The following is a 14303-nucleotide window of genomic DNA, read 5'->3' on the forward strand; positions in this document are numbered from 1 at the left end:
ACTAACAGGACCACGCCGCCCAAAACTAAGGAAATGGAAGCCCGTTGCTAGGAGAGAGGAAAAACAGCTTTATGGCAACACAAAGCTGATTCCCCCATCCGACCTCATCCTGCACGCACCCCCCCGCCCCCTCCTCCCTGCTCTGGGGACCGAGCCTTCTATCTGCTGGTTGGGGACAGATGGTCGATGGGCCCCACCGTCTCTACAGCTGGACACAGGCTACGCTGACACAGTCAGACCTGGCATGACTGAATCACACCTCGTCCCGTCCAACCTATGAGAATCAGGAGCGGAAAGAGCTGAAGCCCGGGCCGTCAGCTAAGAATAGATCCACACTTGTTGCCCACAGGAAACGTGACTGCACAATAGATGGTAACATATTAGATTTTTGCCTTTGTAGTTTTGTAAATTTTTTTTGTTGTTTTGGGGTTTTTTTCAATGAAGCTCATTCATTGAAGCAATTCACTTGCCGTTTTGTGCTTATCTGCTTCCTGTTTTTTAATTTTTTTAATTTGACTTTTTAACCACTGAACAAAAAGTATGTAAAGCACTTACAAAATGATTTGTTAACACTCAGTTCCAGCTGCAAGTCCTTACTCCATCCCAGACTTTTATAATTCGTCTGCTCTCTCTAAGTCTAACAGGTTAAGAGTCATCCAACCAATGTCTTGTAGAAGAGCAGTCCTCTCTTTCCAGTTCATCAATATTATCCTTTCTGAAAGGTGTCCCACCATGAAAGGATGGTGTGCAGGAAATGGAAATACTGCTTCATACTTCTAGTGGAGCATAGGGAGAAGTGGTAAAACTGACATTTTCTTTCATTTCATTCCCAACCACTCACACAACCATTTATACACTGGTCAGTGAAAGCTGAAGTCTGATGGGAAATATATATATTGAATTACCTAAGCCTATATCTTACAAATCTACAGGGCTGTTTGACAAAAGTCTTCCCTTCTTTTCTGTACTAGTTAGAAGTACTCAAATCCCATTCTGGGTAAACCCTTTGGTGCTCAGTGGAGGTCAAGCTAACGATGTATGAACTAGGTTTTAATAAGGCATTGGTTGTGTTCTGAGGAAGGGGCAAGTTAATCCATTCATCCTTACTATACCTGTTCACCCTGTGAGGGGGCTGGAGCTTATGCCAGCCAACACTGGGGAATAGCGCGGCTAAAGTCTGAACAGCCAGTCAGTTACAGAGCTGACACAGAATCATCGATGCACAATATGAACTTATATATATAAAGGCTGAGGAGGGTGGGGTGAGAGAAGGCATTTCCTCTGGGGAGTATCTCAGCAAAGACACCACCTCTGAAACAATAACACATCTGTTCTCACAAGACCTTTGATTGAAAGGGCAAGTGCAGCTGGCTGTCTTGCAAACAGGGAAGAGAAGAAACGGTCTAATTTGAACAAATAAAATAATTTCACATAACACTTGAATATTGAATAGAAATGTTGTTTCACTAATATTTGACTTGAAATCGCAGGGTGATACTTGAATCTGCTACAATTAATGTTATTTCATTAGATGTGAGCCATTTTGCACATCGTCCACGGGGAATTGAGGAAGGATGCTTGACAGTGGCACACTTACATGTCGGAAAAGAAGGAGGATGGGGAAAAGAGGGAGAAAAGCACAACTATCCAGATTGCACGAAGGAAAGCGTGGCAGCAGCATGACAAGTAAGCAGAACAGAGGCGGTCCTGCATCACCTAGCCATCCGCCCTGGTTGCATAGGAACACGAGGGCCATGCCTAGCCTCCAGACACGCTCCTTTCCTCTCTCCTCTGCCACGCTTCATTACCCAGTGCTCAGCCAGGCACAGAGAGCCACTGCACCACTTTCTCTGCACTACAGCCGTGCGCCCGCTCGCAGCCTCCCAACCAGGCTTACCCAAAGACCAGGCGGGGTATATGCTGCCCCTCAGGCATCAGGTCACACTCTCTCTTAATGTATACTGCAGAGGCAAGAGTGGAAGGACACAATCAGTGGCTTCCAACCTTCTGTTCAGTCGACAGATGAACTCAAATATTCAAAATGTGCTCGTCTGAACTGGTTTCAAACACTTTATAAAAGTGGATGTGATAGTGCATGTCAGTGTTTAAGTCAATTTGGCCACATTTGTTGTTTATTTGTACTGCTGGCAAAATTTTCATCTCTTCATCATATATGAGGCTTACATTTAGTTGTTTTTTTCTGTCTATCACTTTCTATGTCAGATTTGTACATCATTTATTAATTACTTCTTCAACTTAAACAGATTATCCATTTATTTTAGGTATTTGTTTCAACCAGTGATTCATTACCTTTAGTTAACCGTAAGGTCACAGTTAACTAAATTTCTCTTTTTGCTTGCTAACTATTTTCCCATCTGCATTTCACTTTATGTTTCATCTCTAAATTCATATTTCTTTATGGAATTAAACACCTTTTAGCTCTGTTAGTTATTAACTTATCAGTTTTAGGGTTTCAGTCATGTATAGATCACTTGAATCCATTGCTTTCATTCATTTAGTAATAGTGTTTTGCCAGTTCACTAATTTTAGTGTCACGTTCAGCCATCTAAAGTATTGTGCAAAAGTCTTGAGCCACTACTCATTTCTTTGTAGTTAGTAAAATGGGAAATGGGTACACTGAAACATATGCAAAGAGCCACAGAAATACGGTATATGAGGCAAAAGTAGAGTTTACATAGTTCTAACAAGTCAATATTTAGTATGACCACCTTTTATTCTTCAACACAGCCTCAACTTTCCAAACCAAGTAGTCTTCAGGTATAGTTCTCCAACACTCCGACACTCAAAGCTTTTTTATTGGATGTTGATCATCTTCTGTTTAATTCTCTGTCAATATGTTTCAGGGATCATTGACAAGCTGAAAAATTAACCCATTGCCAACCAGATGGTATTGCATGGTCAGTCAAGATTTGATGGTACATTTCTGTGTTCATAATTTCATATATTTTGACAAGAACCACAACATGTAGGTCCAAACCATGACAGAGCCTCCACCATGCTTCATAGATGGCTTTAAACACCCACTGTTGTACATTCTCTACATATTGACAACAATTTGAATCAAAACTTACAAATTTGGATTCATTTCTAAATAAGACCTGTTGACACCGATTTTTATTTCAGTTCTTGTGTAACTTGCCATACTTCCTTTCCCTGAATTACTGTTTAACAGCCATGTGTGTCAGGGCTTTGCTGGATTTTTTTTGTATTGCTTAAGGGCATGACTTTCAGATACTGTTTATCTGCTGTAGATAGTTTTCTTTTGTCCTCCACTTTATTCCAAATTCTGCTTTTTTTTTTGAAGAACATACTGCACATCATGCTGACACATTCAAAGCTTTGGCCTTCTTTGTATAACTGAAAAAGCTTCAGAAAGCCTGGAAGACTTTACAAATTATAAGTAAGTCTGGCTCCGTGGGAACAAAATATAAAGAAATGAGGGGATCGCTCGACACTTTTGCCCAGACTTTTGATCCATTTATTTAAGCTATAGAGCTGTGTTACTGTAGCATATGTTAGCTTGCAGCTTGTAGCTTACCAGCTCTCTTGAGAATTGGAAGTGTAAAATCTATTTAGACCCAAAGGTGGTTTCATAGAAGTTCAGACTTCATATTTATTGTTGTTTTGTTTTATTGGGTAAGTTTTGAACCTGAGTGTGAACACAAATGTGATTTTTAACAGGGTCTGATTCATGTTGCTAAGCAGCAGGTGGAATTGCTTCTTGTAGCTTGTATACATGAGAAAACACAACGCACACTGCTGGAAGGACATGAGTGATCCCTCATACGTGTCATAGCCCACTATGGAGCTGGCAGTGCCAGACAGCACTGCTGGGCACAAGACCACTATTGTCCCACAAGATAAAGTGCACTTGTGACCAAGGCAAGGCGGGGAGGACCAGATGCAGTGAAAAGATAAGGGAGTGTCAAACAACAACGCTTTTTGTGTTGTGCCGTTGTTTACGGTAGCTGAATGTTTTTACAGACGTCACAACTCCATTTTAAACTGTTGGTAGGACACGACATGTCAGGAGTGGGCCGTCTTCCCTTTATCCTCCTCTTGCTTCACAGTTAATTGACTACAAGTGTTCATTTGCCTTCGAGGAGCAGTCATTAGGGCTGAATAACAAAATTTAGCTCCGCAATAGAGCAGCCAGAGATCAATGGGTTAATTTAATTGCCCCCGCATGTGGTGTATTGTAGCAGGGCAATTTGCAGAGCTTTATAAGGGAGTCATGCCGTTTTACTGTGCTTAAAAGTGCAAAGAGATAGCAAGGAGGCAATGAAATAAGAGAAAGACCAAAGTTCAGTACTGTGTGCTTGGTGACAACTAAGCTGCCAGTTATATACAAATGATATTGTCACAGTCAAGCTCGAGAAAGAGCTGTCACTCTATCCCGTGTAATGACTTACAAATGACTGATTGTCTGCCTAAAGCTATAATCATGTGATGGATAACTGAAACAGAAGAATGCAATCGCTTTATATTAGAGTGACAAATTTAAACTACTGACTTTACTGACAATCTGTTTTGACTTGTATTACTTTGAAACTACTACAATTTCTTTAAAAAAAAAAAAGCCTAGCTCTCATCACAAACTTCCTGAGCTCCCCTGAATTTTAAAAAGAAGTTGTCATGGCAAAATCACCGCCAGTCTTTATAGAGTGCGCACATGGCTTTATCTGACCATCTTTTCACCAACTGTAACAATGTGCTACCATTGTTTCGTGCAAGATTGGAGCGACATTGTAAGCAAGCCATTAGTTCCCAACCCAATTATAATGTATAGGATGTTTATCAGATTTTGTGGGTGTGGTAGATTCTTTAAGCAACCATTTCAGACGAGCAGAGAGACTTTTTGCTGAAATTATGTGCATACGTTTAGGAGTCTGTTTTATAAGGGGTGGGGGGTAGTGAAGGAGGACATGCAGAGGTTTGGTGTGACAGGGGTAGGGTGGGATGGAGGCAGATGATCCACTGTAACAAACCCTAGAATTGTGTATGTATGATCCTGATTAGAAGTTGAGAGACTTGCCTTTATTACAAATGCACAACACTATGTTTACTAAGGATAGATTGTTAAAATCAACAAGTAAAAAACAAGTTATAATCATTTAATCAGGAGCTATCTACACTGACGTGTCTCACTAAAGACCTGAATCTATTTTTTTTTTCATTAAGCTGTTATAAAATTTCATCTACTGTCCTTTGTTCATGTTGGCATGCTTAATCCTCCACTGGAACAAATTTAGGACATTTGTGACTGTCCATACAAGCATTTGCCCAGTCTTACCTGAACAAATAGACTGATTCAATACAGTATTACAGCATATGTGTTTGACTGTTGAAACGATCATTCCTCTGCCCCGCGTGTTGAATTTTATTGCCTTGTGCATTAAAAGAGGCACTTATCAGCTGACAGATAACGGACAATCAGCACACTGCTGACACAATTCATAAGACCCGGTTAGGAGAAAGGATTGTCAAACAAAGGCTTGTGTAGGCAAACACACTCTTCAGTTGAGGATAACTGCAGGCAATAGCTGCGAGAACCCCTAGGGAAACAAACCTGAAGAACAAAGAAAGTGTTGCATTTGGAACAAGTTGACCACGCCTGATTGCTCTGCTGACAGTCAGAAGCCGTCTGCAAATTAAATTTACACAATTTGAGCTGCAAACACTTAAATTTAATCACTGAATATTTATTGAGTGATGCTAAAAGATAAAAAAACCAAAACAAAACACTATCTGTGGTGCTTGCTTTGTGCAGTCTACTTCATTAAGACTGGTTTGCTCCATTTAGAGCAATGAGGTCTGGACTGGTAGGATTTCTGCTGCGTGGTCCCACACCGCTGCTGGCCTCTGGAGCTTCACAGACGGTTGCAGTTCCCTTCTTGTCCTGGAAAGTATGCAAATACTACCTGTTTAACCGGTTAGCACTTTGACCATACTTATCTAGGGAAATTAAATGCTGTGTGTACACATGCATCTGCACGTCTCATTCGCTTTAATGTGCATCATAATTCTCTTGATGACCCTTTCACTTCACATTTCAAACGAGGTCCAAACTAATTAGCAAAGGGAGCTGGGTGTCTGTTAGTGTAGCTTTAAATCCTCTAGAAAGAGCAGGAACAGAGACTTTACATTGTTCACTCTGCAATGTGCTCAGCTGTCCAAGGCACAATCTGCCAAATTGCACATGATGGTGTATATTCTGGAAATACCACAGTCCCTTATGTCACAAAGAAACCCAGAATCCATTTTTCTTGACATTAAATGGCAGCATCTATTCTGAAAATGTACGTGAGGACACACGGCTGATAGAAAAAAAAAGGAACAACACAGAAACCTGAATACTTTGAATGCATATGCAAACTTTATTATGTTTATAGGGCAGAGAGACAAGCACCGAAAAGGAGGGATTATTGCAAATCGAGATGACATTCGTAACAGGGAAGCAGTTTCTTCTGGAATGTGATTTCTCCTCACAGTTTACACCTCGTTTCTGGCTGTGTGCTAAAGTGTCAGCATCTGTGTTCCCACTCCAGAAACCAACACTAGGTGTAATGAGAAAAAAAAAAAAGGAAACAGGGAGAAAACAACAAAGGCAGGACGGCAGATTGAATGAAGAGCGGCATACAAACAAAGGTTGTCACTAATAGAGTTTTATGAGCTCCAGACCTGCTGAAATGGAGTGTTGTGCGTGTGCAGCAGCTCTTATCGGCTCGCTGGCAGTAGGGCAGGGGAGGGTGAGAGCTTCCACACTTGCGATCCCTAAAAATGGTGTGATTCATTTTCCGCATGAGAGGGTCTCACAGGGGCGGCATCAGACCAGCCAGTCCACACAGATTTATGGACCATTAAAGCAGCAGGCCTCCTGACCACTATGCCACTATGGGGCTGGCTGCTAAGACACACTGCACCCTCATTCATGCTTGGCCACCACTCTTCATCACAGGCTAGCTTCCTCATTGTTCATCCCTTCATCAGCACCACTTTTACTGCCTCACATGAACTCCTCTCATAGTCTGTAATCCTGCTGTTCCTTTTGATGCAAAATGAATTGTTTACTGTCACCATTCTCACCTGCTCTTAGCCCCGTTTTCCCAATTCTTTCTCCCACATTTGCGCGTTATTCTTTCCTTTCACAAAAAGGATAATTCCTTGAGTCGCTTGTTATATAGTCCAGAAAATGCTCTAGTACAGTTATGAAAATCTCTGACGGTGGTCCGGGCTAGCGTGTTGTTTTAGCCTAACAGTTATACAATCAGATTAGCACCATTGCAGACACACAGACTAATGGGTCTGTATTTTCAAGGCATCCTCAATCAGCTGTTTCCGTGGTGATTAATGCATCTTGTTCTCGTCTCTCTCATTTGCTAGCTTTGCAACTTCATCATCCCTAGGAGTCGTACTGGAAGGAAAAAAAAATGGGGCAGAGTCTGTGCTGCTCACCGGCCCTAAGAATAGCTCAGTGCGCAAGAAAACAAAGCCACGGTAACCTGAGCAGAAACTCCAAAGCATGAATGAATGAATGAATAAATATAATCACATTCAGATAAATCACTTCACCTTTGTTGTTGCTGGATGAATGAAATTTTTGCATTAAATGATGTTCTCCAGCTTTTGTGTGTGTGTTTATATGTATATATATGTGTGTGTGTGTGTGTGTGTGTGTATGCCATATATTAACAACACACTGAAAAACATTAAGACTCACATTACTGTCAGACAAGTATTCATTTTGACACAAAAACACTGTTACGCCACCACCAAGCCTGTTTGTCCAGTTTAAAGAAGAGGAAGAAAAGAGAGTGGAAGCTACTTTCGGTTGCTCCCTTATTCAGAAGGGGTTTCCACAGCAGGTAGCTCTGCATGTTTGATTTGGCAGATATTTTTTAAAACAATTGATTTGCCTTTCCTGTTGCAACCTGAAAGGGATCTGTGGTCTCCTCCGGGATCAAACAAGTGATCTTGTGCTTGTTAGGTAAAAGCGGTGCATACTGACAGCTCTCCTGCATGGCAGGTTGGCTTTATGCACATTAAAATAAATAAATAAAAATAGAGAGGCTATTAGATCATTCCACAGAGAGCTACTCATGTATGCTTATGAAACAGAGTGGCTGGGATGAGTAAAGGTATCACCGTTATGTGAAAGTTACAGCTTGGTGTGAAGTCAGTTGGCCAGTAAAGCTGCACTCACCAGATAGCCAGAGATACAAAACCGAGCTGCCGGGCTTCCTGAAGCACACTTTGGGCTGCTAAAGTACATAAGCACAGGCATGTACATAAGCACAGCAGCTTCGTGCAAATTTGGACTTTTAACACATGCACAGAGGAACACTTTGATTCTGCACTGGAGAGAAGCACATAAAATGCTTATCGTTTTTCTTCTTCTTCCAAATTCTTTGCTTTGCTTTGTCTGTATACTCAAGCATTACCCAGCATGTGTGTGTTGTGTATCCACGGGTCACATTAGCTCCTTGTATCATCGTTTACTCTAGGAGGGGCCCCATTGAGGGTCCGCTATCGTCATGAAGCTGGGTGTGGTGACACATCCTCTCTCTCCGCCCCGAGGTGTTTGTGCAGCCTGAATAACGCGGCAGTGCTTGTGCGGGACCCGTCCGGTTTCATTTCGCTCCCACACTTTAACAAATTAATTATTAATCCCATTGCTGCTTCACTGTAAATGGCACATTTTAATTCAATAAATCTGGTTTTGAAAACTACATAGATATATAAATATATTTTAAAAATACTTCCTATAGATTACGTGCAGCTGGTGATAGAAGTGAAAGCACATTGCACGATACAAAAAAAAAAATAAAAATTGGATGGCGTGCGCGTTCGCGGAGTTCCAGCGCTGCGGCAGTTGCCAGGGGAGATAGGAGGGGAGGAGTTTTGATTGGCTGAAGTGGACCTGTTGCCATGACGACGGCGAGGGGTTTGGTAGCGTTGCCGTGCGCTGTGTGATCTGCGCGCTGCGTGTATGGAGGAAGCAGCTGCTGATCTGATCTCTGACATTGTGTGTGAGACAGACAAGACATCTGAATAAACTGCGCGCATACGTGTCTTTAAACGCACCGCACCGAGGCACGCCGTGCATGATTGTGAGTAGCCGATTGTTTTTAAGTGGGTTGTAATTAAATAAGTGTTCGGCAGGATCCGGGCTGTGTTTCGAACAAGCTAAAAGTAAATGTGGTCAAGTGACTTTGCTTAGAGCAGCCAGCCAGCATGGCAGATCAAGCGACAGCATGTGGCCAGCTAGCTAATGTTAACGTTACTTCTCTCTTCTTCGGGCTTATGTCTTGGAGAGCATAAAGGGATATTACTTATAACACCAAAGAGTGTTTTGAAACATTCAAACAGATCCCTTTCTGCTCTTCCAGTTAAAATGTAATGCTAATGCTAGGCGATATATGTGCCTTCCCCTGACCTATCGAGCGGCTGCTAACGCTGCTCTGCCTGACGGTTGTTTCTCGGTGAGTTAAAGCTAGTAACATTTAGTGAACTTAGTGAAAATACGGCTAATTAAAACGGAGACAAGTTCCTTCGTAACGAATCCCGTGTGTCGGGAAATGTTGTGCAATACTCCGCGTAATTGCTCGTAACTTTGTATTCCTCGTTGTGCGTCTGACTTGTGGTTGCTTGTATGTGTGTGAGTGTGAAGTGTTTTAAGTGCTCTGTGTGCCTGTTAGTAGCTCCGGAGCATATCAGTTTTCTGTGCTAACAGCACTTTCAGCGTATTCTTTCCACCGATTTTGAGTCTCATTGTTTCTTTGAACGTCTTTCGTCTGTTTTGTCAGTCTGTAGTAGGTAGAAAAATTGAGCGACTTATTACTCCTGATACTGTTCAGACACATCTTCCCTGATAGCTATAAATAGTTGAATATTTCATAATATATATATATATATATATATATATATATCGACGGCACCAGAGGTTTGGAGGCTACACTGGCTAGCCACATGATGTAATGGATTATCACAAGATTGTCCCAGATACAGAGTGCTCTACAAACAATGTCAGACTGTAGGAAAAATATCTCTGCCTACTGCAGTTGGCTATAATTTATATTTTGCTGTTGAATAGACCTTTATATACTTTCATGTGTTGTTTCTGGTGTCTGTGTGTGATGTTTCCTACCTTGCTGCCTGTTACCATTGCATTTACTGGACTGGACAAACCTCATCTAAAATTCATTATGTGCACTGAGGTTTTATTCGTATATTTGAAGGGGGGGAAATGTGATGGAGAGACAAGTAGACTGACATTGTTCCTTTCGCTTTGCCTGACAGTTGTTAAAGCCCTGGTGATAAATAGAAGACAAAGACACCAGGAGCTTAAGGGACAGAAGAAGACAAAAAAGAAACAGATGTTGTCAGTCTGCCATTATTTTAATGCCAGAATCTTTGTGGTCATATTGTGGGGTCAAACCATCTGGTGTCTTTGTAAAACCGACATGTATCCACTCATGTATGTATTTGTGCAGAAGCCTCTGAAGGGTAAGCACTTTTGGATCCGAGAATAGACATTCATTACTATAAATAAGACCTGCTGTAACCCACTGATGTGGTTATTGCAATGTGAAATGGCTACATGTCTGCAGGGATCGAAAACACTGTCAGTACCTTTTGAATTATCTTTATATATGCACCATCACAAGATTATTTGAGATGTTGGAATTGACACCATAGACAAGCTTTGTAAGAGGCAAAAGACAGGGGAAATGGGAAGGAGACTACTTAGTCTTATTTCTGCTCTTTTTGAATGGGTCTGCTAACAGCACGCTGTGTTTGAAAAGGTAACTGGTAGACTTACGAGTGAGATCCCCGTGAGATGACAATATGAAACTGAAATTTACAACTTGACTGCATGACGACTCGTTCATGACATTGTTTGGAATCTTTTGCTTGAACTTCCTGACAGTAAACTCTGTGGGTGTTTTGACAGCCTATGAAATAGTCATTTAATGAAATAGCAACAAACGAAAAGACAGTCTAATAGATGCCCTCATAGTCACATAGTTAGGTATCAAGTCCATCTTTTGATTACACTAATAGCAGTTTTATTCACTTTTTGGGGTGCTGTTTTACACCAGCTGAGCACAATAGTAGACGCAGGGGTGTCAAATGTATCTCAAGCTCCACGCATACGCTCAAGAATTCCACACTTCATTTTCACAACTTGGTAACCACAATGGTGTAAATGTCGCTCGAGTCTACTGTACTGATGGGAGAACAGGAAAACCCTCGTCAGAGGATGTATAACAATGAAGCAACGTCACTGAAAAGACCACCGCAGCACATTTTTTGTTGACTGAGTTTCGCACGGCCAAATAAAATCTTACATCCATTATCCCAATGTGTTAAGTATGACCGATTGAATGTAGTAATAAGGAGACGGCTTGGGCCTGTTGTGTCATGTGGCTGTTACCTTTTATCCAAACAAGAGTGACACAACACGCTCAGTTTAAAAGTGCTGCTGTTGCCATGTAATCGGTCTTATCACAGAGTTGTGTACTTTGACCTGGAGCTGATGAAAGATTGTGTCCTCTGAAAAATCCACCATGTTCTCTATAGATATGCGAGCGGCTGTGGTTTTTGAATTCATTACGAAAGCTGACCCACGCGGCAGCAACTTTTTTGGGGGGATTGCTTAACGCAGAGTAAAGCTGGTTTCTCACGGATTGGCTTAATAGATTTGTGCTCAGAGATTTGTGACCTACTGTTCTCTGCAATCCCTGTCATTACCAAGTACTTTGACTTTTTACTGAACATTTTAAATAGTTGGTACTCGGGTGCTGTATTGGAAAAAGCTGAACAACTGATAACTGGCAGAATAAGGAAGTTTGGTTTCTTGAAGTGACTGTGTTACCACGATGCTGCTGTTGTGTGCATATTGCAAAGTTTAATCACATTTGAAAATAGAATATCTAAATTTTAGCAGGTGTTCTGCATTTTTTTTTGTTGTTGATTGATTTAAAGCCTAAAGTAAGTCTCCAGTAGTTTCAAATTACTTCTTTGGACCATTTTTTTTTTCAACTTTAACTTGTTCAATTAAACAAATAATTACTTGAGATTAGCCACTAATCAGTGACCTTGAGCTCTGGCTGTTGACAGTGGCCTGCCTGACTTTATGCTTCATGCAGTTTTGTAATGGATAGCTTGAGTGATCACTTAACCAGAGCCCCTGATTAGTCATAAAGGAGGGGCATCCCCAGGAGTATGCTGTGTGTTGTTGTTGTTGTTGTTGTTTTGGGTCTGTCACATTCTTCTAATCGAACATAGGGGGCTAGCTCTGAAGTGAGTTGTAAATGTCAACACCTGAAAAGACATGTTTCCACTCACGCGCCCACTCGCTCCTGTGGCCTTCCTGGTCATTATTTATTTTTTCTGTCCTATTTGGGTGATCAGCTTGTCTGCTCTTTGCGATGTTTCACATCATTTAGTCTCTCTTGAGAGTTCACCGTGCAGCTAAATGGCATCTATTTTTATGCCCTGAGCTTGGCACAGCTGTTTTACAAACTGGCGTCAGTGTTGTAATTAATGTCACAAGCTGGCAAAAAGACAAAACAGGTTGATTCTGCGTGATCTGAAAATCAGTTTTTCCCTCTTTAAGCGTCTGTTTAGACGTTGCATACTGGCAGCGGTTATCTCCTTCTCGCGGTGCCCCTCTGTCTACTCCACTTATTGTTTTACATCTCTTGATTGACTCTATGGTGAGTCGCCTCCCTCTACAGCCCCCCACCCCCTGACTGCTCCTTTGCCTGTCTCATTTCTGACTGTGTGGACTCGAGACACAGCCCATTAGGACCCGCCTCACTGAAAGCAACAACTGATGTGGCTGTTTCCTTGATTGAGAGAAAGGAAGGGGTAAGGACGGCCGTGTCCTCTGTCACAGTGGCTCTTTGTCTCGTTTGCCTAGGCAGAAATAAAAAGATTTATTTAATTGATAGCAGTACGACAACAACAACACAGGCTTACCAGCTTGTCTGTAAATCCTCACTAAGTATCATATATCAGTGTCAGTTTAAGTGTCTCAGAATTTATACAACTGTAGCTTAGGTGTTTGGACAAAGTCAAATATAAATGTCAAACAGACTGACCGCCTTTAAATAAGAATTTTATACTGGGCCGTGTACTTTAAATGACTCAATCATAGAATAATTGATGAGCTTGTATTACTAGACCAAATCTTTGCTCTTTCAAAAAGCTGCATCTCAAAAAGTAAACGGCATTGGAATAACTAGATTTCTACTATGCCCTTTCACCATCAAGAATGTATATTCATTGTTTATAATAAACGGTAAATGATTACACTCAGTAGTTTCTCTGCTGCTGAAAAAAGCAAGTATTTTGTGACTTTTCACTGACTATTTTAAGTAGTTGGTATTCAGTGCTCTAATGGAAAAGGTTGAATAAGTGATGATTGGCAGAATAAGGAGGCTGTTCAGCACTAATTAAGATGCAGTTATTATAATACTGCCTAATAACAATAGAGAGTTTAACACTGAGTCGATAGTAAACAACTCTTGGTGACTATTGTTGCTGTTACCATATGTTTCATATTTATAATTTGATGTTAAACAGCAACACATGGAAAGCAGAATTTAGAAAGTCTGTAATGTATAAAGCAAGAGGTCAGCTTTTTAAGTGAAGGGTTCAAAACTTCTTATATATGGAGCAGGCAGAGTTCAGTAGCTGTGTGCTTATATTTGTTTGCCACGTGTGTGTGCTTTGGTCGATTAAGTCAAATGGGGAGATTCAGTAAATATTTTCATTCTGCTGGAGCTTCGTGGTTGACATGGATATCTATCATGGTTTTGTCAGAGCGCAATAATGTTTTATTTATTTATTTTGTAAAATCAGGAAAGAAGTCTTTCCTCATTTGAGTTCCCTGTGGGGCTTTTTTGGTGTTTTCTGCGTTTCATTTGCAAACACTGTTGTATTTTACTGCACATAGAAGGTTTTCTCATACTCAAGGACTGACCCTTGACAAATATAGAAACGTTCTAATTTCAGCCGTTTCCTACAAGACCGTGGAGCTGTGTTTGCAAGCATACAGCATGAAGTTGTTTTTTGTTGTTGTTGTTTTTTTTTAATATTTGAGAGGAACTGAGGTTGTTGTGTGTGTCGGTATGCTGAACTTACAGGCACATGACTGGAAAGATAAGGTTTCAGTGTTGGCTAGGGACTGGCATGTACTTTGGAAGGCCTCACCTCTGTTAACAGTCAAAGTGCAGTCTTGAGCGTTTGACTCTGAAGTTGTTGGAGGAGGT

The 14303-nt window shown here is 41.2% G+C and overlaps 1 protein-coding gene across 4 annotated transcripts in view; it reads left to right on the forward strand.

The window, feature by feature from the left end:
* foxn2a (forkhead box N2a) overlaps positions 1 to 14303 on the forward strand; it is a 29985-nt gene continuing 15682 nt past the window's right edge. The window contains exon 1 of one of the 4 annotated variants that reach the window (XM_084948539.1): positions 1 to 372. The gene's annotated coding sequence lies outside the window, so the exon portion shown is untranslated. The other 3 variants (XM_084948540.1, XM_084948536.1, XM_084948538.1) reach the window with 3 other exon arrangements.

The sequence above is a fragment of the Perissodus microlepis genome, chromosome 13 (assembly GCF_051167445.1).
Source record: "Perissodus microlepis isolate ML-2025 ecotype Zambia chromosome 13, ASM5116744v1, whole genome shotgun sequence".
Taxonomy (NCBI): domain Eukaryota; kingdom Metazoa; phylum Chordata; class Actinopteri; order Cichliformes; family Cichlidae; genus Perissodus; species Perissodus microlepis.